Source organism: Aethalodelphis obliquidens, unplaced genomic scaffold, assembly GCF_003676395.1.
Source record: "Aethalodelphis obliquidens isolate GAN/ISIS:26980383/991018 unplaced genomic scaffold, ASM367639v1 scaffold3, whole genome shotgun sequence".
NCBI lineage: Eukaryota > Metazoa > Chordata > Mammalia > Artiodactyla > Delphinidae > Aethalodelphis > Aethalodelphis obliquidens.
Genome location: NW_020837947.1, coordinates 28,216,185 through 28,240,759, shown reverse-complemented (window position 1 = coordinate 28,240,759; position 24,575 = coordinate 28,216,185). Strand labels below are relative to the sequence as shown.

The 24,575-nt window shown below is 40.9% G+C and overlaps 1 long non-coding RNA gene across 3 annotated transcripts; it reads left to right on the top strand.

Moving 5' to 3' along the window:
* Positions 1–5,266: 5,266 nt before the first annotated feature.
* Positions 5,267–17,448, top strand: LOC113608913 (uncharacterized). 3 transcript variants are annotated; one of them, XR_003428451.1, is made up of 4 exons: positions 5,267–6,614; positions 7,339–7,564; positions 10,011–10,171; positions 16,965–17,448. It is a non-coding gene; the product is annotated as an uncharacterized LOC113608913 (long non-coding RNA). The 3 variants fall into 3 exon arrangements; XR_003428450.1 differs by lacking the exon at positions 10,011–10,171; XR_003428448.1 differs by lacking the exon at positions 16,965–17,448 and having other exon boundaries at positions 10,011–10,293.
* The last annotated feature ends 7,127 nt before the right edge of the window (positions 17,449–24,575 follow it).

Genomic DNA, 24,575 nt, shown 5'->3' with positions numbered 1-24,575 from the left:
AAATGACGTAGTTTTAGACATGAATTGACCTCAGCTATAAAATCAGGAGTGTGTGCATGCGATGCCACACAGCACAGTGGTCAGATTGGAAGCTATTTAGGAGACAGTGGGAACTTGAATAACCATGAACGTGGGGATGTTTGAGTAAATTATGATCCACTCATTAGAGGGACTATTGTGGAGCTATTAGAATGAATGAGTAAGCTTTATATTTACTGATTTGGGAAGATATTTGTGATATACACTTAATTAAAAAAACAAGGCTGCAGAGTAATATATAGGATAACAATGCTATTTTGCTTTAAAAATAAGGAAGAGGAAAACGGTATGTCTGTCCATATGTTTGCATGTGTTTATATGTGCGTGGAAATAGATGGGAAAAGCTACCTACCTAACAATATTGATTATTTCAGATAAATGGAATGGAGTTGAGATGGGGAAGTGATTATTTTATATACCGTATCTTTTTACCATGAGCAGGTATTGCCTTAGTCATTTTTTAAGTAGAAAAAAATAAAGAAAAAAGTTACAAGGTGGCCAGAGCTGAAAACATATCTTTGAAACCACTTTACTGCTACTATTAATCAGCAATTATTCCTGCAGTATTTATTGTTTGCAAGAATAAGAACAAAATATTAGGCTTACTACCTACCAGAGGGCCAATAATCTAACTGGGGACATAAGATCTAATCACATGAAGAGATTAGTGTTTTCATGCTGGGAACAGAGTTGGCTAATTGATATTTAGGTTTTGAAAGGAGTGGAATGAAAGTGGTATAGTGAGTAGAGCTTGGATGTGGCAATAATCTCTCGCTCTGCTACTCACTTGCTATGTGAACTTGGACAATTCCTTAACATCTGTAACACGGTCTCTCAGACTCTTCACCTCTGGCATTGAGAACGAAAACATCTGGATACAAAACAATTAATTAACATTGCCTCGAAGATTGGTGTGATAAGCATTTCCCCCTCTCCCACTGCAGAACTTGGGAACTGGGGGACCACTTTTCCAGGACTTAGTCTTTGAAGTTGAGTCCATAGCTCCACAGATATTAGGAGACTTCTGAGAACCAAATCAGCCCCAACGGCCAGCTCAGAATTCTTGGCTCAACCCAGGCCCTGCTATTCAATGGCCAAAATGCAAAACCAGGCAACTTTTGCTTGCAGTGCTAAGTTGCAAACCATCTGTCTCTAGTCTCTAGTGAGTGCTATTGGGCAGCACAGAACAAAAGCCATCATCCCCAAATTCCAGTTCTAAGGTTCTTTTGGTCTGGGCATACAGCCAGAGGCAATTCTACATAGCTGGCGAGCCAGTGCCATCTGATTGTCATTATCTCCTATGTGATGGTTGAGAAAAGGAAGGAAGGAAGAGCCACAATAGCCAAAGACTGTATCTTAATTCCCAAATGGGCAGGGAAGAAAGGGCAGAAGAACGCAAGGACAGGCACTCACAAGGATCAGTGTTACCGACAGCATCAGCAGAAATAACCAGCTGGCTCTCATCCAGGGAGTTCCCCATCCAGCTGCTGTGTGCGTGTCCCAGGTCTAAAGGCACACGCAGCCTGTACCTGGCCAGTCCAAGTCCCCCTCCATCCTGCAGTGGGTTATGGACTTCATTTCACGGGCCTCCCACTTTGGAAAAAAATGCTAGGGAAAAAGAAAATAATAGGGAGTCCTTCCATGTTACCTGACATATTTAATGGTAGTCACATTTTCAAAAGCGAAGACTGAATTTTGATGCTTAGGCTGTTGTGTGGGCCTGTGTCCTGCTGCTTTCCCTTCATCCTCAGCTTCTGATGGTCACAATGTTTAGATGTTGTACAAGGAAGAGAACAAAGACGCGGAATTGCGTCTTCGGAATTGACAAAACTATCTCAATGGGAGCAAGCAATGAAAAATAAGAAATATTGAACACAAGAGCTGAGGGACTGTATTTTAGGGCTGGAAGTGGGAGCCCCACATACTGTGTGGGAAGACTGGAGCAAGCTGCCAATCGAAATCTCCTTCAGATGATTCAGCAGGGGGAGGGAGAGGAGAGGGGGCGACCACTTAGCGCGCTGAGCACTAGGGGAATATCTTGCAGCTTTAGAGAACGTTGAGAGGCGGAAGTGTGAGTGGGCAGCCTGCATTTCTTCTGCACCTACCACCACACTATCTCCTTGCCTGCAAAAAGTCCATTATTTCACCGTGAAGCATTCATGCTCCGAATTAGGCTAGCGAAAATGCATCTGGTTCCATCTAGCTAGGATCTGTTCTGTAGGCAAATGCCCTGGCATGGAAAAGGTTTTTAAAGAATGGAAACTTGACTATCTAATCAGGCTCTTGATGTTCTCTTAAGCTAGTTTGTACTTTACCTTTAAATAGTACCCAGGGGAGGAAATAGCTCATGGTGGAAAGAACACTCCCCTGGGCACCTAGAGACCAGCTCCCTAGTTTCCAGTTTGCGGCACAGAAACTTTTGGCCAGAGGGCAGGTCTCCGAACTTATTTAGCCCTCAGATTCCCCACTGAGATAAAATAAATTAGACTAAGTCACTTCTAAATTCCCTTTCCACTCCAGGATTCTGTGTTTTGCCAAAAATCACTGGATGAGGACTAATGCTTTAACAGGCTGGCTCCACTGACTCAGCACGGATTCCTCAAACTATCTGCTATTAAAGTCCTACTGGTTTAAGAGAATCCAGGTGGTTGGTAAAAGTGCTTTGCATTCTTGGAAACACACAGTGCACTGGGAGAATTGTACTCATTTTATAAACATGTGGTGACTCTGCTTTTCCTTAAGTTATACACCATGAAGCCTCCCAGTGGGGTAGCTCAGGGCAGTGATGGCTTTAGAATGACAAAGCCCTCTTCTCTGTGAACTGTGGCAGGCACTTAATTTCTCTTAGTCTCAGTTTCCTCCTCTGTGACTTGGTGACAATGAAGGCCACCTTGAAGGGTTTGGGGGAGGAGGAGGAACCCGGGCTCTCCGCTGAGCAGTGGAGAAGGCTCCCCTAGCAGGAAGATGTGAAGCTTTGGCCTCAGGCAGACCAAGTTTAAGGGCTGGTTTTGTGGTTTCTTACATATGTTGCTGTTTGAACTTCATTTCTCTACACCTTGGCTTCTTCATGTGTGAGATGGGAATGATAACCTTTACGGCACACAATTACTCTTTGTAAAGAGTTGAGCGGAGTTCACGGCACTTGGTAAGGATCCAGTTAATAAGAATAATTACTGTGCATTATCCACAAATTCAAAATTCACCTGATCTGGGCACATCAGCTGGAGTTTACTTTTATATGACAAAGGGAAGTGGTCTTGCTAGAAAAGAGCTCAAATGGCAATGCAAGAATATAACTCTAGGGGCTTCCCTGGTGGCTCAGTGGTTAAGAATCCGCCTGCCAATGCAGGGGACACGGGTTCGAGCCCTAGTCCGGGAAGATCCCACATACCACGGAGCAACTAAGCCTGCACGCCACAACTACTGAGCCCACGAGCCACAACTACTGAAGTCTGCGTGCCTAGAGCCTGTGCTCCACAACAAGAGAAGCCACTGCAATGAGAAGCTTGAGCACCACAATGAAGAGTAGCCCCCGCTCGCTGCAACTAGAGAAAGCCCGCGCACAGCAGTGAAGACCTAATGCAGCCAAAAATAAATAAATAAAATAAATTTTTTAAAAAAGAATATAATTCTAATCTACCTAAAAGATGAGCTGTGTTTACATAGAGATAGCGAGTTCCCTATGTTGAATTTATGTATAAATACCAACTGAGATAAAAATAAAAGTCAACATTGTTTTGATTTGCATATTATTCTACTTATGATAAGAACTTCTACCTAATCTTTTATTTGTGAAGTTATTTCAGTACTTGAAATAAAGATAAAATTGTGTTTTCTTGACAGAGTTGGGGGTTGGAGGAAATACAAGTGCACTTTCCTTGAAGCATTAGTTAGGTTCTTTGGTTACAGGCAACAAACGCTAACTCTGGTTCAATTTATTAGAAGGATACTGGTGAGCACGATGTACCAAGTTGATGGAAGTCTGAAGAAGCAGGTTTAGAGATGGGACAGAAGTCAGGAGGGCATCCTGGCAGGGGCAGTTTCTTCCCTCTTTGCATCAGAATCGAAGAGAGAGGACTTCCCTGGTGGTCCAGTGCTTAAGACTTTGTGCTTCCACTGCAGGGGGCATGGGTTCAAACCCTGGTCAGGGAAGTTCTGCATGCCGCAAAGTGAGGCTAACAGAAAAATCAAAGAGAGGAAGTCCAGCTGACCAGGCTTAGATCTTAGAAGGCCTTCCCTTCAAATCCTTCCCAGAGGAAGAATGTGGCCAAATGATATTTCTGGAACCTCTTTGCTTCCATTAAAGAAGAGCTTATCTGCATTTTCTGACCTACCAAGACGACCCACTATGGGTGGGAAGTAAATCCCCCAAAGGAAACAGAGATGCTGATAGGAAGAGGGGATGGATGCTGGGTAATCCATCATCAAAGGTCCATCACAGAGTCGACAGAGCTGTTTCCACACCTGACCCTGCTCCTTGTGAAGAGAACTTCTTCCCTCCCCCAAATCTCTTATAAGAATGGAGATAATAGTAAACCCGACACAACAGGGTTCGTTTGAAGTATACATATTGTAATGCTTAACAGGTGCCCAGGACAATATCTGTCACATACTAAGCATGTCTATTAACTTTCCCTAAATCGTACTATTCTTTCTAATTTCGATTGTGCCGGTGTTAGGCTTTTCCATATTAGTTGCATGTATAAACATACTTGTGGTATGTTTCTTAGATCCATGTATATTAGTATTCTATTATCAAAGTGTGTTCTTCCAGAGAAAAGAGATCATGCCTCACTTTCAACAGTGCCATTTGCTTTTGAATAACTGGCAATGATACTAATAACAGGGAGGAATTGCCCTAGTGATTAGTTTTAAATATTGTTTTGAGGGTTTTTCTTTTTACTATCTACATAATATGTTATTTATAACACAGTCAGCGTTTATAGTTATGCTTGAGCTATAGGCTTCCATTTTCTTTTCCATGGTCATGTGAGGAGGCTTCATTATACAGAGACTTTTGTCTCTGTATACAAGACTTTTGATGATGGAATGGTTGACTTGGGCTTCCCTTCCTAAATATTTTGCTGATTCACTTGTTCCTTTTTTTTTTTTTTTGCGGTACGCGGGCCTCTCACTGCTGTGGCCTCTCCCGTTGCAGAGCACAGGCTCCGGACGCGCAGGCTCAGCGGCCATAGCTCACGGGCCTAGCCATTCCGCGGCATGTGGGATCTTCCCGGACCGGGGCACGAACCCGTGTCCCCTGCATTGGCAGGCGGACTTTCAACCACTGCGCCACCAGGGAAGCCCCACTTGTTCCATTTTTAAACATCAGGAGATTACCATTGGTGACATGTGCTAATTATCTGGTTTGATGCGTGGCTGGCATGAGACTTCCATCTGCAGCAATCAGGAAGACGAGATCAGTGTGAGGCTAATGCTGCCCAGTCCATGGCCTATTTGTAGTGATGAGTACCCTTGTCTTTTTTCTGTTTGCCCCATAGATATCACGTGTTGGAAACATAGCTGCCAGAAGTTTAGCATAAACCTGGTGAGACTGAATATAACTTCCGTCCAGTGGAAGGTGCATTGTCTTCCTATTAACAGCATAGCAGCTCTCGAATTGCATTGGCCCAACCGATTGCACATTTAAAACCTTCTACATCTCTTTTAAGGTCTCCTGCCAACCGTAATTCCGATGTAGAAGCAGTCTTGAAAGAGAGCTGAAAACTGACCTTTTTTGCTTCCTGGTACCAGGTTTGGAGAAGTCCCCTCAAATGGCCCTTGATTGCTTTTCTCACCACCATCATGTGTCTGCCACAGCTTCATTAAGACATGTTAGTTAAGCTTCCTGGCTTAATTCTGAGCACATTAAATCATACTCAGTAAACTCACTAAACATTTTGCTTGTTTGTATTTGTGGTGCTCAGCCAGGATTAGAGAGGCAGTGAGCTCAGAACCCGGTAGGAGCCACACTTGCTAATTCTTCATTCACACTTTAGATCAAATTAGCGTACATTTTCATCATGTCGTGTTCTACCAAAGCGAACAGAGGAGAAGGCTTTCTGTCCCCTGGTTCTTCTCGTCTGCTACTGCAGCAGATGACTCAGCACAGGAATCCTCCAGACAAGACTATAGAGGGATTTGTACGTCTGCTCATGGCGCATGGGAAAGCCACAACCTTTGAGGGCTTAACATAAGAAGTAGGTGCTAAAAAGCTAAGTCAATGAATAGAGAGGATCACGCAATTGGTTATAGTTGGCCCTGTTGGGGAGAACAGAAGAGACTCTGGGCTCTGGGCCTTGTTGCTGTCTTAGCCCCTTGTTCCTCTCTTAGCTCGCTCCCATTGGGGAGCCCTTTGGGGAGCATTGCTTATTTATAAGCTGGCCATTGCTTATTCTGGTGCCTCTGCCAGGTTCCTCCTACCTCAGTACATTGACACCTGCTGCTCCCTCCGCCTGAAAATCTCCCTAACCCCCTTCGCCCACTAAACCCTCCTCTCAGGATTTATCCGACCAGACACTTTGCGGGGAAGACTAAATCAGGACTCCATTAAATCTTCTCACACCACCTTCAAGGTACTCATTATGATTGTAATTGAATAATTAATCGCAGAAATTGCTGTTTAATGAATGTATTTTCTGCTAAAATGGAAGCCCCCTGAGGGTCTTATTTATGTTTGCATTTCAACTCTTTTTATACATAGTAGGAGCACGGTACATATTTTTTTAAATGAATGAGTGAATTCTGAATTGAGAGCTCAACATTCTTAAATGTGACAACCCTTATTTAGGTTTTGTGACTAAACCATAGCCAAGTTTTTTCTGGAGCACAATTTCAACAGGTCAGAGGAGGGAGAGAGAAAAAGGTATGTAGAGGATGGGCTGAATTGGGTCAACTTTCTCTTCATTATGTTTCACCCAGGAGTAGTTTTATGCCAAGGTAATTAAATGCCAAAACAAGCTTGCAGAAAGTTTTCTCTTTCCACAAACTTCTCTAACTGTAGAAAGGGTACGAATTCTTTTCAAACCCCACTTCCATTTTACCATTTACCTCACATACTGACCCAGTCTCTAAGACTCTCACCATTTTTATTGTGATACCTGAGTTTAGAACAGAATCCTAGGTACCAGGTCAGTGCCTATTGCTTTGTATGAACAGCAACAGTGCTTTTCATTACTGGGCATAATATACTTTCTGGTTATTTTCTCTATAGCCTTTTTTTAAAAAAAATTTTTTAATTGATTTTTCTCCATGGTCTTATACTGGAAATAAGCAATGATTGTGACTTTCCTTTGACAGATGGAGGAAATGAGCACAGGCAAACCTGGAGCCCTTGACCACTGTCACACAGGCAAGACTGGTCACATCTAGAGGAGCAGTGGAAGGAAACCTCCAGAACTCCGGGGCTCAGGGCAGTTTCCACAAGGCCTACAGCTAATCACAGATCCAGGGTTTCCTCCCATTGACTAAAATTATAATAAATACAAGTTACAGCCTGACTACCTTCTGAGAAAATCTTATAATGGTTAGTATGGGAAAGAGGAGAAAGTCCAGATGTTTGCTTTTTCTTTTTTTCTCCTGCTTAGTATGAGTTGAATGCTAACTTGAGAGCAGCTTTAACGGTGGACTGGAAAGTGCTTTCTCTTAAGGAAACAGTCATGTATCAGAAAATTGGTAGGATACAGACAACACAGGATAGTTACAGGAGGACATGGATGGGGAAGGGGAAAAGGGACAGCAAAGTGTGGTCATTATTTATTCCACTGACCTGAAACCTAGCACGAGGGAGGGAAGACTCAAAAAGCAAAAGCCACACGGACTCATTGTTTTAACAGCACATCAGTTTCTTATTCATCAAACTTCCAACAAATAGTTACTGAAAACTGGCAATATACTAAGCTCTGTGGATACAGCAAAGAAAAAAAAGAAGCCCCTCGTCCTTTAGACTTTTCATTTCAGGGCAGGGGGTTCATAAGGGATGGAGGGAGAGATAATATACAAGTAAATAAACAAACAGGATGATTTCAAACACAAATAAATCTTCCAATAATGATAAATCAGAGTAATGTGATAGAGAGTGGCTGGAGGTGGGGTGTTATTTTAAGTCTGTGTGGTCCAATACAGTAGCCACCGGTCGCAATGTAGTTCGTCCAAATTGAGATGTCCTGAAGAAACGTGCCAGATTTCAAAGACTTAGTATGAGAAAAATAATATAAAAGATCTCATTTTTTTATTATTATTATTATTATTTTTTGCTGTACGTGGGCCTCTCACTGTTGTGGCCTCTCCCGTTGCAGAGCACAGTCTCCGGACGTGCAGGCCCAGCGGCCATGGCTCACGGGCCCTGCCGCTCCGCGGCACATAGGGATCTTCCCGGACCGGGGCACGAACCCGCGTCCCCTGCATCGGCAGGCGGACTCTCAACCACTGCGCCACCAGGGAAGCCCCTATCTTATTAACTTTTTATACAAATTGTATGTTGAAATGATGATATGTTAGAGCTGCTGGATTAAATAAAAACATTATTAAAATTAATTTTACCTCTTTTTAATTTGTTTAATGTAGCTACTAGGAATTGTACAGTTACACGTCTGACCCCCATTTATCTCACCTGATGTGTCTACTGGGCAGCCCCGTGTCAACAGCGTGGGCAGGGAAGGCTGTCTGAGGAGGTGATAATACACGTAGCAGTTGACAGGTCATGTGAAGGTCTGGTGGGGCAAAGGGAATGCAGAGAACCTGAGGTGGAAACCAGTTTGGTGAGTTAGAAAAGAAAGGCAGAAAGCCAGTGTGCCTGGAGAGAAGAGTGAGTGGGAGATGCTAGGCCTGCCTCATACAGGACCTTGTAGACTAGAGGAAGAAGTTAGGATTTTATAGAAATACAAATTTTCTATAAAATGTGGGAGCAGATTTGCTTCTGTGCAGTTTTCCAGGCCCTGCTCCAAAATATCAACATTCATTATGAAACCCTGGCTTAAAAAATGCAAAGAATCCCACTCAGCTCAGAATCTCTCTGTTCTAATGGGATATGCATTTATTAAGCTTGTTTACTTTCATATAGTAGCTGCCGTGTTTATATATAGGTTTTTTATGAGGAGGAGGAACACAGGTGGACAGAGAATGAACTCATATAAATCAGATGAATATTTGATTTCAGTTTCACCTTCTTCTACTTTACTCAAGTTAGAACTCCGATTGAATGTGTAATAGGGAAGGCAGGCAAACTCAAGTTTCACCAGAAAGTACAAAGTGCAGGTTGGGAGATAAACACTGAAGTTTTTTTTTCCTTCATTATACATGAGTGTGTCCACTACGTATATTTTTTCTGCTGGGCTACTCCCAGGAAGAGGAAAAGAAACTATGTTCTCCCCTCCGCCAGTCCTGCTCCTGGGGGAGTGGTTATTAAAAAAAAAGTAGTGAATCATTTAATGACCAAATATTTCTGAGGGATTTTGGAGTTTATATAATGAACGCATTGCCATAAAAGCAAACATTTGACTTTCACAAGTGAAGTGGAAACATTTTTGTTCCCAGTTATCAAAGGGAAACTGACATCCATAGTTATCAGGTAACTCTCACACACACAATAAAAGCTACAGAAGAACATGTCCTAACTAGGGCTAATTGGTCATTAAATTAAAAAGGAATGAACCCAAGTGTTCAGATTATCCAGGGACACTGTCAAGATTGGTGCTTAGTCAAAACGCATTAAACCCTGCCAGTGGCTGACGACAATAAAAATATCTAAATCCTGGGTTGGCGTGATCCACTCTTACTGTGGTTCCCGAGCAAGCTATGCGTACAAGGCACAAGGACAAGTGAACAATAAAAGTACATATTTAATATTAGTTGCAAGAGATCCTCATATCCCACTAATGGCCTCTCTGTCCGGCTGAACTGGAGCCCATGTTGTAGGCTCAAGCCCTCCATGAACCCAGCTCCACTTCTAATTCCCAGTCTAATTTCCACAGGCTGACTGCGGAGTCCAAGGGGATGAGTTCTCCTGAGTGCTGAAAGTTCATGCTACAATAAGAGAGGAAGCAAAATGACTGAGCCTGCACTTTTGACGCAGTGATCCTGCCAGGCAACTGGCATGGCTGCATCCGTGTCCTTGAGTTCCACAAACAGATATGTAACTCCTCCTTCCTGGGACCTGAGGGTTCTTGAGCTAGCAGTGACGTTGATAGGGGGAAAACTAAAATGGAAATCAAAAATGGGTGATCATATGGGCTTCCCTGGTGGCGCGGTGGTTGAGAGTCCGCCTGCCGATGCAGGGAACACAGGTTCGTGCCCCGGTCCGGGAAGATCACACATGCCGCGGAGCGGCTGGGCCCGTGAGCCATGTCCGCTGAGCCTGCGCGTCCGGCAGCCTGTGCTCCGCAACGGGAGAGGCCACAACAGTGAGGCCTGTGTACCGCAAAAAAAAAAAAAGGTGATCATAATCTATAACTGACAGTTTTAAGAACTTTAAGAACAAAGGGAAATGCAATTTAAAAAAGAACGTATCTATATGTATAACTGAATCACTTTGCTGTATAGAAGAATTTAATACAACATTCTAAAACAACTGTACTTCAAGTTTTTAAAAATGCTGTTTTGAAAATGTGGGTGCATACTCTATCACCGTTACTAAGCACGAACCCTGCAAAGTAAGTTTTATGAAATCTATTTAAAATGAAATCAAATTGAGGTTTACGGTAATTAAACCATTTGGCCAGGGCCAAATGGTAACCTAGTGGAGGGGCAGCTATTTGAGCCCAGATACATGTTCCTTCCTTTCTGCCACACTGCACACGTACATATTCCTGTGAACTGAAGTAATAGCAGAAGCCTTTCACCAACATTAGTGTTGTGAAAGCACTAATGGAATTTCCCAAGTAGGAAATTGTTCAGTACATTATGTGTTATCCATTATTGCTATTGATATAAATTGCATTAATTATACTTATGAAGACAGAAATAATTAATAGTAGACAATGTAGCAAGGAGTAAGTATTTGTAATTCTTCCAGGCCTATGGCAAGGGAAAAAACTGTATTTGGCTTTTGGTTTCATTCCCCGACATGCCAACCCTGAACTTCCTCTGTAGACATCTTCACCTCACGCTCAATATGAATGTATAAAATCTGGCTTATTAGCTTTTTTCTTAAACCAGCTCATCTTTTTTTTTTTTTGCGGTATGTGGGCCACTCGCTGTTGTGGCCTCTCCCGTTGCGGAGCACAGGCTCCGGACGTGCAGGCTCAGCGGCCATGGCTCACGGGCCCAGCCGCTCCACGGCATGTGGGATCCTCCTGGACCGGGGCACGAACCCGTGTCCCCTGCATCGGCAGGCGGACTCCAACCACTGTGCCACCAGGGAAGCCCCAGCTCATCTTTTAAGATGTCTGAAGGGAAGGCAGTTCCAAGTTTGTTTAAATCAGTGGCTTTTAACATCATCAAGGAATCAGGTTACTTGAATATTTGCTTTGTCCCTGGACTAGATCCTCTTATCACAGCAAAATGGTGGCCTGGCAGTTCCAAGTGCCACATGGAGACAACTTTCAGCAAAAGAGACTGTCTTTCCCTGTGTTTCCCTTTTTGGAAAAAAGAAGACATTTCCTAGGGGCCCCTAGAGGATTTTCTTCACATGTCATTGGCTAGAAATGGACTCCATAGTCTTATCCTAGAACAGATTCATCCTCTGGGCAGGGAATAGGGCCTCATCTTCTGAAGACCATGGCTAGGAAGAGGAGAGAAGATAATGGAACAAAACCAGGATTCAGTTAGGAAGGAAGAAGCAGGGACAGAACAGGTGGTGGATCAGCAACCAGTGGTATGTGCCACATCTTATGCCCGAGCTGGGCCCTCAAGTCTCTCCATGGTAATAGGTTCCATAGACACTTTCCAGCTCAGTCTTCATAAAGTACAGCATTGGTGGTTTTCTGTTGTTGCAGAACTCAATGCCAACACCTCAATATGACCTCCAAGGCACTCTACAATTCACTCCAAACTCCCTTACTCTTAGGCCATATTCCCATGCAAGACTCTGTCTGTTCAGGGCACCTCCTCTTACCTCCCCTGCACCACTTCTCCTGTATCACCTCTATCCTGTCCCCAAAATGATACTTCTAAAAACAGAGATCTGAACTACACTGTCTTACTTACAACAGTGTCTTAATGACGCTTAAATTCCATTGCACGGCATACATAACCTTTCACAAATTAGATTCTACATGTCTTTCCAGGTACTTTCTCTATTAATCACTATGTCCATCCTCACCCCCTCCCCTGACACTCTAACCACATAGAAGGTTCTCACCCTTCCCAAACACATTATGTTCTTTTATGCCTTCATGGTTTATCATAGGTTGTGCTCATTGTCTGGAATATATTTCTCATCTTTTTCCATCTGGTAAAGCCCAGATCAAAGTTCATTTCCTTTATAAATGCTTTCTCAATTCCCCAGGTAGAAATAATTTCTTCCTCCCTGGTTGCTTCTAAAGAGTTCTATTACATTAGTTAAAACACTGCGTGGTAAAAATTTGCACCCATGTCTTCCACTGAGGTGTTTTTCTATAACAGATTATTATTATTATCATCATCATCATCAATATCATTATTATATTATTCTTTGTGCCCTCAGCCCCTAGTACAGAGAATATTCTCAATAAAAGTTGGAGGGTGGTCTATCTAGAACACCCACTCTGTCTGAATTCTGCTCACTCTTCAGGACCCATCTCTTCTAGGGCTTTGTTGTTATTCCCTACTGATGAGAAGTTTCCTTCATTCAAATCCCCGTAACTTTGATTTGTGCAATTAAGTCATTCATATCCTGTCTTGTCTTACGGTTGCCCTCCCCGCCCCTCTCTGCCCAACTAGCCTGTGAGCTCCTTTGGTAAAGCCTGTGTTTCAATATTCTGTGGCTCTGTTCCAATTCACAGTGTGGCACCAACTCCCAGTGTGCTTTGCTAGTACGTATATATATATAATCAGTTGTTTCTCTTTCATTTCAGCTTTAGGGTCATATTATTTGTGGATTCTTAGCTTTAGAGAGTAGGAAGTTAGAAAAAAATAGTTAAACAAATGTGTTTGAGAAGCCAAATATTTCTCAAATATCCTAGGTGAAGGGGGATCTTGTATGTATTCTGTGGTTAGCTCTAGAAGTTCTATAAGAATTTTTGAAAATATTTTTTAGATAATAATTTTTGAAAATATACAAACAGCCTTGGTGTTTATGATTTTTTTTTTTTTAACCACGTCTTATCACAAGATTCCTTGCTCTCAATGGCACTGTGTTTGCGATCTTGTTGAGGTCAACAGATCTATTCCAATTTTCAGAGCCTTCTCTCAAGTTAAAGGTAGACGGGGCTACCAACAGATGTTTATTTCAGAGGGCGTTGAAAGAATTGATCTCCTTTAAAAACTACCATTAGATGTAACCACAGTTGCATTTTATTAATATGTGGCAAGTTTGTAGTCACCAGTGATTATGTCTGTCTTACATCAAACAACCAACTGACTTGGTTGATTCAGTGAAAAAAAAATCAACCAACTAATCAAGCTTGAGAAACACTCAAACTTCCCAGAAACCAATGTTTCCTAAGATTCTATTGTTCACATACCAACTGCCCATGTACCTTATATGTGTACTGCCTACATTGCAGTAAAATTAATAATTCTTGGAATAAAGCAATCATAAATTTAATACCAACATCATTTGTCATAAACAAGAGGTAATTATCTTTAAAAAGCAATAAAACATAACAATGTGATTGTAACTCTACCTGGAATGTAGGAAAGCCTCAGTGCCCGAGGCAGGCTTTCTTTTTTAAAGATGGGCAATTAACAAAAGTAAAGAATTGAAAAAAAATGCCAGACTAAGGAGAAGGACTGAAAAGAATTTTAAGAATACATAGCCTTCCCTCTACATAATTCATTTAATACTATTCCTTGTTATTATGCCCCTCTGAAAATCACCTCCATACCATGAGTGACACCAGCTTGCATTTGGGAAATAAAACCATAACTAAAACAATTAACTGGTGGATTAAAATTAAAGTTTTTAAAGAAGTTTTCTGGTTTATGATCATGTGTTTTGCATGATTACAAAGTATTTTGCTAAAGACAATACTTTACCATTTTTGAAGGATTTATAATATTTGACTAAGTGGGTAATATTCAGGAGCTAAAATCTGAAACTCAATTTTATGAGAAAGCAAATTACACTTAAATAAGACTTTGGAAGAAAGCACAATGAAAACATGTAAGTGAATTTAGAAGATTTCCCTATATCAATTTACACCTTAAGAGCATTTCTCTTATTGGGTATTTAAAGGCTCATCAAATAGAAGGCTTACTTCTGAAAGAAGTATAAAAAATTAAGTTTTGTTTTTGATTTTTTTTGGCGGTACGCGGGCCTCTCACTGTTGTGGCCTCTCCCATTGCGGAGCACAGGCTCCGGACGCGCAGGCTCAGCGGCCATGGCTCACGGGTCCAGCCGCTCCGCGGCATGTGGGATCTTCCCGGACTGGGGCAAGAACCCGTGTCCGCTGCATCGGCAGGCGGACTCTCAACCACTGAGCCACCAGGGAAGCCCCCTATTACTTGCTTTTGGATACCTTCCATTACTCTTATCTCCCCTCGAAAAAAGTTTGCCCATTCTCTGGTAATTACCCATACTCATGGTGACCATACCTCAGAGGCACAAAATAAGATGCACTTTATCCGACTGAATTATTGATGAATGATTCCTAAATGCTACTGGTGCCAGGTGCCTAGTTGGCTATATGTGAATAACTTTGGCAGTCTGTTAAAAATAATAAAATTGAAGATCCCACCCCCAAGCCTGGAAGAAGCAACTCAGTAGGTAGAGTACATAGGATTTCATGAAGGTAATTCTGAGTTACTATTATAGAACAGTCCTTTCATTGATTTATTCATACTTATCTATATTGTTCATTTGCAGATAACTAGTGCACTAGGCATATAAGTATGAATAGACAGTCTTTGCCTTTGAAGAATTATTATTTAGTAGATGATATAGACTTAACAGAAAGAATTTTAATTAAAGTCAATGTGCAATTATGAGGGCAATGTGAATCACCTAAAGTATTGTAGACATTTGAAAGAGTCATAAATGACTTAGAGGGGACCAGGGAAGATCTTGTAAGGAGGTGGTCACTCAGTTGGGCTTTGAAGAATAGGTGAGATTTCCATGGGCAGGAGTGAAGAGCATTTGAGTAGGTTTTTCAGGCATTTTCCCAAAAGTGCTCAAAATAAAAATTATGTCATACTAGATTTATTTTCATTTTTATATATTCTGTGTTGATGAGCATAAATAAATATTACAAGTCAAATATTTAAGTTTTTGGATATTGTCAACAGCTTTAATTCATATTAGTAATCATTATCACATATTTACTAAGTACCCATTGTCTATTGAAATCTATTAACTGATATAGGACAAATTACGACAATAGCATAGAAGTTGTCTACCTTGGGGAAGCTAGGAAATTATAAGACATAGAAACATTAACTCAAAAATACTCAATATTTATTAGTAAATATATTGATAATCTTCCATATTCTTTCAACTTGATGCACTTCTCTGCTAATTAACATGTAGACTGACTCTTCTTGTAGATCACTTTTTGGATAAAGATGAACATTTTTTAAGCTTTTATTTTAGTATCATCAATCAGCAATGCTTCCTCTTGTAATAACAGGGAAACATTTTATACTCTCCTTTCCTTATCCCATTTATAGTTAAAAATCATTTTTAAACTTTCCCTTTCCTCTGAAAGGTCCCATTTCATCCTTTGCACTGCTTTTCCAATTTTATTGCAATATGTCTTTGCTATTTCTTGGTAATCTTCACTTTCTTTATTAGTTTCAAATATTTATATTAGCCCTTTATATTAGCCTCAAGCTCTTCTTTCAGTTAAAGTACAAAATTAGTTTGGAATTTTTCCAGAACTTTTTCAAAGAAAAATGCTATGATAGCACTAGTGTGATGCATTCTGTATATCATCATTAATATGATTAAAACTGTTATAAAGCACATTTTTGTGCTCAGTGGTGTACAAAGAAATGGAAATTATTGCTATTCTCTAGAGAATCTAATACTGAGGAGGATGAATCAGTAAAGGATATAATTTGTGAGCAAAAAATACACAAACAAAATAATACAGTTGTTATGGAAGACAAAGTCTAGGCATTAATGAAGAGAAAGTGTTGCAGGATACCCTTGGTTTCAGAGACCCTATACACAGAAGGGTGGCTTTATTATGGGATACACATGATCATCTTCTCTTTTCCTTTTGACTCCACTTCTACTATAGCTTCTCTTTCTCTGTATACCGCCTTGTCTTTCCTTCTCTTTCCTTGCACATTTCTCTTTTCCTTCCCCCAATCTCTTCTCCACTCAATGAAAGAACAATTCCCCAGACTTTTTTGGTCCTAAAAAGAGCATTTACTCTTTTCTCAAATTGGTCCTTGCCCAGGATGAGGAGGCTTCTCCACTCCTAAATGGCTACTCTGGGTACTCCTGTTCAGTCCCAGTCTCAGCTGGCTGGGGTCTCTGCCTTCCAAAAGCACCACCAGTTCCTCACTGAGAGCATTAAAGACTGACATCATGGTGCAATAGAAAGAACTGGGAGTCAGGCACCATGAGTTATAAGCCCAGCTCTGTCAACAGCTACTTGTATGGCCTTATACCAAGCTGGGTCTGAACATTCTTATCTATAAACTGTGGAGGTTTGTGGCAGGCTAAATAATGCCCCCTCCCCCCTGAAAATATGTCTACATCTTAGTCCCTGAAACCTATGAGTGTTACCTTACATGGCAAAAGGGACTTTGCAGATGTGATGGTTAAAGAACTTGAGATGGGGAGATTATCTTGCATTATACAAGTGGACCTGACATAATCACAACTGTCCTTATCAAAGGGACCCAGAAGGAGTCAGTCAGAGGAGAAGCCAAGGTGACGATGGAAACATGGATTGGAGTGATGCGATTTGAAGATGAAGGAAGTGGTCAGAAGCCAATGAATACACGTGTCCAATAGAAGCTGGAAAAGAAGCGGAAATGACATCTCCCCTCATGTTCTCCAGAGTGAACCGACTCTACGGCCACCTAGACTTTAGCCCAGTGAAACTGATTTTGGACTTCTGGCCTACAGAGCTGTAAGAGAGTAAATTTGTGTTGTTTGAAGCCACTGAGTTTGTGGTAATTTGTTACAGCAGCCATAAGAAACGAATACAAGGTTGCACTAGGTGACTTCTATGGCTGCTTCTAACTTTAATTGTTACTTCATAGCTATGACCCATTGCTAAGTGACCCAGACGTTGCAATACTTGGGTGCCTTAACAGATCTTGTTTTCTGTTTGTGTTTGTTTGTTTTTTTTAATAAAAACATTGTTTGACGAGACAGTTTACAGGTATTGCTTGTTCAAAACAGCAAGTGCCTTTGAAGAAAGGCAATTGAAGAAGAGTCTCTGCAGTTTCATGTGAGATTTTGTTCCAAAAAGAATTGGTAGTCAGAGAAGAGCATTCATCTTCCCCCAGGACCTAGCCCCAAACTACCATTCGAAATTCTTCTCCCACTACATCCTACTCTCCAGGCCCATCAGTCTTCTGATCACTTCCCGTACAGGCTCTTCTGTGTCCCCATTTCTTTGTTGGTACTCAGCATGAAATGCTGTCTCCCCAAATCGGCCCAAAACTCCAACCAAAGGCAAAGCCGTCTCGAAATCTGACTTGACCACCCAGGTCACATTTAATATTTTCTTCCCCTATTTGCTCCATGTGTATCATTTGTCCTACTTCTGTTCAGACTCTTGAATCCATCTTCTACTTAGTGCTTACACCTCAGTCTCCTCCATTAGACAGAAGGAACATTGAAGGCAATGTCTATGGCTTATTCATTTCCGTGTTTCCTGAGTGTCTACACTGTGTTTTCAGTGTCTACACAAAGTAGATGGTGCATGTTTCTTGTATTAAAGTTACAGAGGACTAGAGCTGAAGAACCAATTATTGTTGCTTTTCATAAATATACATCTTAGTGCAAAATTCTTCCATAGGAAACGTTGTGAAGGAACATTTATTTATAAGTGCTCCCTATCTTTTCCCCTTATTTTCCACTGTGTTTTACTTTAGTGTAAACTTCCTAGGATTACCCCTCCTCTGACATACCAGGAACAAGTAGGAAAAAATTAAACAAATCTTACTTGCATTTTTTTTCCAATAAAAAGATGAAAAGTTAACTCAGGAGCCAGGGAAAGAGTAAAGAGTTTTGTTCAAGCACAATACATTGCAATTACAAGAAGAACATAATCCCCTCTGATTTACCTTTACCCTATCATTCCTTCTCTCCCTTGAAATTCAGGATTAGGTGCATTTTAAGAACTTAAAAACTATTTTAAAGTGTCAGGAGTAACCACTGATAATACCTCTTTACCCCCTTGTTCCAAACTAAATCCTATTTAAGTAAAGCTTGTCAGTAGAGCCTGAACAGTAAGCAATTTATTCCACCTGCTTTATATTAACCATATCCCAGTATGGATTTGATGATGGAGAACCAAGAGATAAGATTAGTTGACTCCAGAAATACCTTCTGGTGGTAGAATGCTTGTCACTTTACTCATTTCCTTAATCATAGTTGGTGATGATGCCAAACCCTTCATTTGGATAACTAAGGGAGCTTAACTATTAAATCCTCAGTACACCAAAAAAGGAGACAAGTAGGTAGTACCAAAGTGCCTATTACTGTTATTTTTCAGACGGGTAAATAGATCCAAAGGTCAAATTCTCACAGTATGTCTGTGAACAAAACCACAAAGAGGATGAGGCTAATGGATGCCCAGTCTTGTTTTATTACCACTTGCCCGATCGACATAGTCAGCTAAAAACCCCTGACTTGTTTGAACAAAGGTATATGAATTTGCACGTGTTGGATTTAAGTGGCAGTGATGCTGGAGGAGATCCTACGGAGCAGCTGTTTAGATTTAGCAGCATCAGAGATCATTTTATCTTTATAAACAGTGAATGGATACTGGTTCTTTAAAGAAAAGAAATCTGCTAATTCCTCTGATGGTAAAAGAACATCTATGGAATGCTACTATCTCCAAGTAAACAAACAAACCTCTCAGACTAAACCCAGGTCACCCACACATACTAACATCTTCTTTCATTATTGGCCTTCAGGGACACGATGGATGTTCTAAGTGTTTTCCGGCCCATTCTCCTCTTTAGGACACAAGTCAGGACAGTACAGCCTCAAGACTAAGCTTTGGGATGAATGTTTATACTGCTGCTCCAGTTCCCATTAAAAGAATTACAATGATACTGCAATCTGAATACTTCTGGAAAAGGCCTAAGGGGAGAGGCCTTTATTCAAAAAAGAACTAGTAGCTAAAGCAGGACAGAATAAAGAGTGCCTAGTTCAGAAAATCTGGCCAAGTCAGTGCATTCCATATAAAATAAATTCCATCTGTTGACTGGCAAGAAAAAAAAAGAAATGTAGGAACTAGTTGTATATGTAAATTTTCAATAAAGTTATATAGATTCTGATTTAGTTAATTATTCTATTGTTCTTGTACCTTAAAAGTAAATTTAAAGCAAGTGTTTGATCTGTGTATTTTGAGGACGGAAAGGCCCAGATCTGGGATAGGAAGCTGCCAGGCTAGAAATGGTTCTTGGCAGAATTCCATCTGGCCATTGACTGATTTTCTAAAATTAAGTGTTCCTTGCTTCTATCCCTAATTATTTGGATGAATCAAATTTGAGAGAAAATAAGCATGTCATCTCAGACTTCATAATACTGGGTGTAGTCAGACATGTAATTTACAACAGGAAGTACATCTCTGAAACTTGCATAAAAAGCACAAACAAAGTCAGGCCAATGTAAGTTCAAATTTTGATTAGGTCATTTGGCCTATGTGCCCCAGGGCAAGGAACTTAAAACTCTCTGAGAGTCTCAGTCTTCTCATCCATAAAATGGGAATAATAGTGCTTCTTTGCAGTGCTAAATAAGACAAAATATGTCCTCAAGTCCACACACAACCTATAGATACTCCAGAAGTGGTAGCTATTATCAGGAGTCCTGGGGGAAAGCAGCATTATTTATATAATGGATAGATAAAATATCCTTTAGAATATTTTAAACTCCTCGAGCTTGAGTTCTAATATACTGTCTTGTGTAAACTGTCAGACCTCATATCTAGCAGGCACTAAATAAATACTTGTTAATTTGTTTAATTATATATTTTCTTCAAAACAAAGAAGTTATGCCAGCTTTTCCCCAGAGCTTCCATTTCCCCTGCTTTATTTATTAATTTCAGTGACATCTTTGGAAGCAGTTTGCCACTAAATGGCAAAGAGCAAAACAGCAAGAAAAACCATTCTGACCATAGAACAACAAATGAGCCTCAGCAGAAAATAAAAGAAGAATCTAAAGCAGGCAAGGCTGTCTTGGGAAGGTTGGTCTTGACTGTCTGTGTTGAGATGGAAGGTAAGGCGATGGAAGAGGGCACAGTGAATGCAAGGGGGAGTGGGGACAAGGCAGGGTAATTTCAAGTTCAGCTCTAAGGAAGTCATAACTGTTTAGCAACAGAGCCAGGACTAGAACCAGGGTCATCAGATCTGGACAGCAACATCTGAGATCATGAGTCACCATCCACAGTGTGCTAAACTCTCTACCATAATGCCTCCAGCTGGGAGCTTTGCCCCTCCTGATCTGTTTCCTTATCTGTTCCTTGAGAGGTTTGGACTAGATGAACTCCCAGGTCCTTTCCAGTACTACTAGTCTATGTACATATGTTTCTACATAATACAACTTGGCTCCCTAGATTATAAGAGCTTACATTTTTGATAGTGCTTTAGAGTTTACCGCAAGCTCTTGAAGTTACCATTCTACTTGACCTTCACAACTACTTTGTAAGTCATATATTTTCATCCTGCAGTTTTACAGTTGAAGGAACTAAATCTCTGAGAGATCAAGCGAGTCAGTCACAAGATTTGCTAGCAGTGGAATTTTGCGCACACTCGAGCCTCACAGTGAGCTGAGAGGTTTAGTATTAAAAGTACAAGTATGTAATATACAAGAAAAAAAGCGCAAGGAAGTCAAATAGAAAGGGTTGGGGTGTGGTGGGGAGGTTGGAGAGGAGAAAATACAGCACAGGTTGAAATAAAAGGCTAAAAGTCCAGAAGCACTTTCACAAATGGCCAAGGGCAAGTAAAGACTTTTTTTAAAAACAAAGAAGAGGTGGGTCCGCTGCTTGACAGATGGCACAAAATTAACAGACAAGGAAGGACGAACGAATTCTCTCCTATTTTCTTTCTGCCTTAGAAAGAGAGTATCTTTCAACTGGAAAGTATAGAACATAGTAAGGCTTTGAGATCAAAATAGTGGAGGAAATAATAAATGCATTTAAAACTCTGCCCTATTTATCCAGCGTCAAGTTCCCAGGCTCAGATGAACTACCTCAAGTTTCTGAAAGGATCCATATCGTGATCAAATGGCCTATTTCTATAATTTCAGCATTTATAGAAACTAAAGAAATGCTGGAAACCTAGAGATAGACAAATGTCCCAACTTTTTTAAAAGGCGGTTTCCAAGAATTACTGATGAATGTTTGACATCAATCTTTAACAAAGTTCTACAAAGGTTAGGTTGGTTAAACAGACGATACGTAGGACTTACCAAAGGAAGCGCCAACCAAAGAGAGCTCCCACTGGTTGACCAAGAATAAGTCAAGGTCAACTAGCTTCATGATGAACTTATTAGAGTATAAGTTTAGAAATGCTATAAATGTGGTATATATTCATTCCTAAAGGTACTTGGCAACTTTTTCTTTAATATCTTCATAGAATCAGCTACATGATAGTGCAGTTAGTGCATTCATAATAAATTGAATACTTCACAGAGAATTGATAGATATTGATTAATCACATTTGCACATGAGACAAAGAAGAATAAACAATATGTCAAAAGACAGATCAAGATTTAAAAAGATCTTGAAATGCTGAAATTATAGGTTTAAATGTTAATAGGGATCAGTGAAAAGGTACACTTAGGTTCTAGGAAATAACCTAGACCTCGTGGCTTTGAGAAATTTGAAAATTTCTTCGGTGGTAAGGACCTCATGACCTTCAGTCCTAAATTCTTCGATTATATGAAGCATAACTGCATGCGTCTGCATAGAAGGGCACTAGTGATGAGAGCTACAGGTCCCACCTTCTATGAGGGACTGCCGGATCGAATACTGCACTCCCAAAACAAAGGATCAAGGAGAGAGCCAGCAGTAAATTCTCACTATGTGGTTTTGACAGTGAGATGGAAGGAGAACTACTGTGATAGTAGTGGGTCTTTGTCACATGATGAATGTTTTATAACGGCCTGTGGCCTTTGTTAGAAAATATGTCGCATTCTTAGCAGAGAAAAAGGAAGATGTTCTGAATGAACGAACAAACAAACGGCTGAAGACACAGTGCAGGTTTCTGACGTATTCCCCTTCCCCAAAATGTGTTAGTAACAGTCAGAGCTCATAAAAGAATACCCACAATCTTCCAGAGACCTAGATTTTATTCAGAAGGCTGGTCCCCCCATTTCTGAACTCCCTTAATGCTGCCCTTTGGCACTCTGGCCCTCAGGACCTTGACCAAATAGTCTTTGTTTTTATTTCTACTGGTTTTGGTTTTGAAAAATTCAAGGCAAGTAAGAATTCTTAAATATAGTACTCAGTGTCTTCCTAAAAATCTGCTGCTGGTACTTATTCTCTGTTGACACGCTTGTGGGAGAAAAGGGCAGCCCGTGAAGCACCGATGCTGAGCACGGGAGCCCAGGAAGGCTGGGTGGGAACAAGGCTCTGTCCCGTGTCACAGTTTTGTACCTCAAGCAGCAGAAGAGAAGCATGAGTGAGCCTGTAGGTTCCCAAGAGGAAAGGAGGTATATGAGGGGAGGATTCATGACCTTCCACTTACAAAGAGCTAATCATATACTTTACAGTATAGCATAGCAAATGTTTTTGGGTTTTTTTCTCCTATAGAGAAATTTGACCAAAAGATACCCAGGGAAAATATACAGTCAGGGAAACCCATATTTATGTAGATGAGGCTTCATCTTCATGTAGGACGAGCACTGAAAAGTTTAAATTCTTTTATACAGTTTGTTTACAGAGAGTCTGTTTACAGACTCTCTTCTGCATGGCTGTTTCAGAGGCCATCGGCCTGCAGACGCAGACCCTGAGGACTAAGGGACAGCAAACTTTCTCCCAATTCTGGGTAACTACCCACACATAGTCATACATACCATACCATACACATTCTGCTTCTAACTATCTGCAGATTTGATTTACTTTTAAGTGTCTTATAAAAGCTACTGATCATCTGATTTCATGATCCCAAATTTCAGAATATAATTAACAATGCTGCTCAATACACAAAGCCATAATAAATAAATGTCTAGTTAAAAAAAGAAAAAAAGGAGTTCTAGGAAAAGCTGGAATAATGTTTTTTTGGAGAAAAGACCAGTTTTTCCCAGTTCCACAAAGATTCTTCCAGCACCTGTGTTCCAGGTGCTTCCAGCCTCTGCAAAGTATCCACAGAAGAGGACAGAGTCGGTGCCTTAGAGGAGAGGCAAATGTGCTGCCGCTTCAGGTTAGGCCGGGCTCTCCACCGCTACCCCTCACAGGCACGGGGAGGGCTCCCAGCAGGGCATTCTCTCTAACTCTCACGGCAGTTCTGCAAAACAGCTACTCTTAGCCTCATTTTAAAGACGAGGAGACTGAGACTCGGCGAGGGAGGCAACATATCTGAGCCACACAGCCCAGGAGACATAAACAGAGTTGAGCTTCCATCTGCCCACCTCCAGAGTCCCTTTTATACCATGTGTGCCCCCAGTAACTACAATACAGACTAAAATATCAAAGTGTGATAACAGCAAAACAAAGACCTGAAAAGGGTGGGAAAAGAAAGCAATCGTGGCTGGTTACCTGGGACCAGGAAAGCCTTTGTGAAGACTGTGGCATTTGAAACAGGCTGAAAAAAGTAGAATGTCAGCAAGTGGAGATGGGGGGAGTATGATAAAAACCTCTAAACTATGGCCTGAAATGCATGTTGGACTGCAAATTCCGTTCTTTCTTCTAACTTTAGGTAGATAAAAATTATTATCATTCTTTAAACTTATGATTTATTATCTTACGAGAGTATAAAGGCTTTTCATCTTTACTGATACCATGTAAAGAAAATGAACTAGAATTACAAGGAAGGTTTTAAGTTCATATCACATGACTTATAATTTAAGAATGGTGGTCTGGACACTGACACCAGTAAGGAAAGAAAAGAAAAGAAACAAAAAAGAAAAAAAGAAGAAAGAAAGAGAGAGAGAGAAAGAGAGAAAGAGAGAAAAAGAAAGAAAGAAGGAAGGAAGGAAGGAAAGAAAGAAAGAAAGGAAGGAAGGAAGGAAGGAAGAAAGAAAGGAAGAAAGAAAGAAAGTGGCGCAGTGGTTGAGAGTCCGCCTGCCGATGCAGGGGACACGGGTTCCTGCCCCAGTCCGGGAA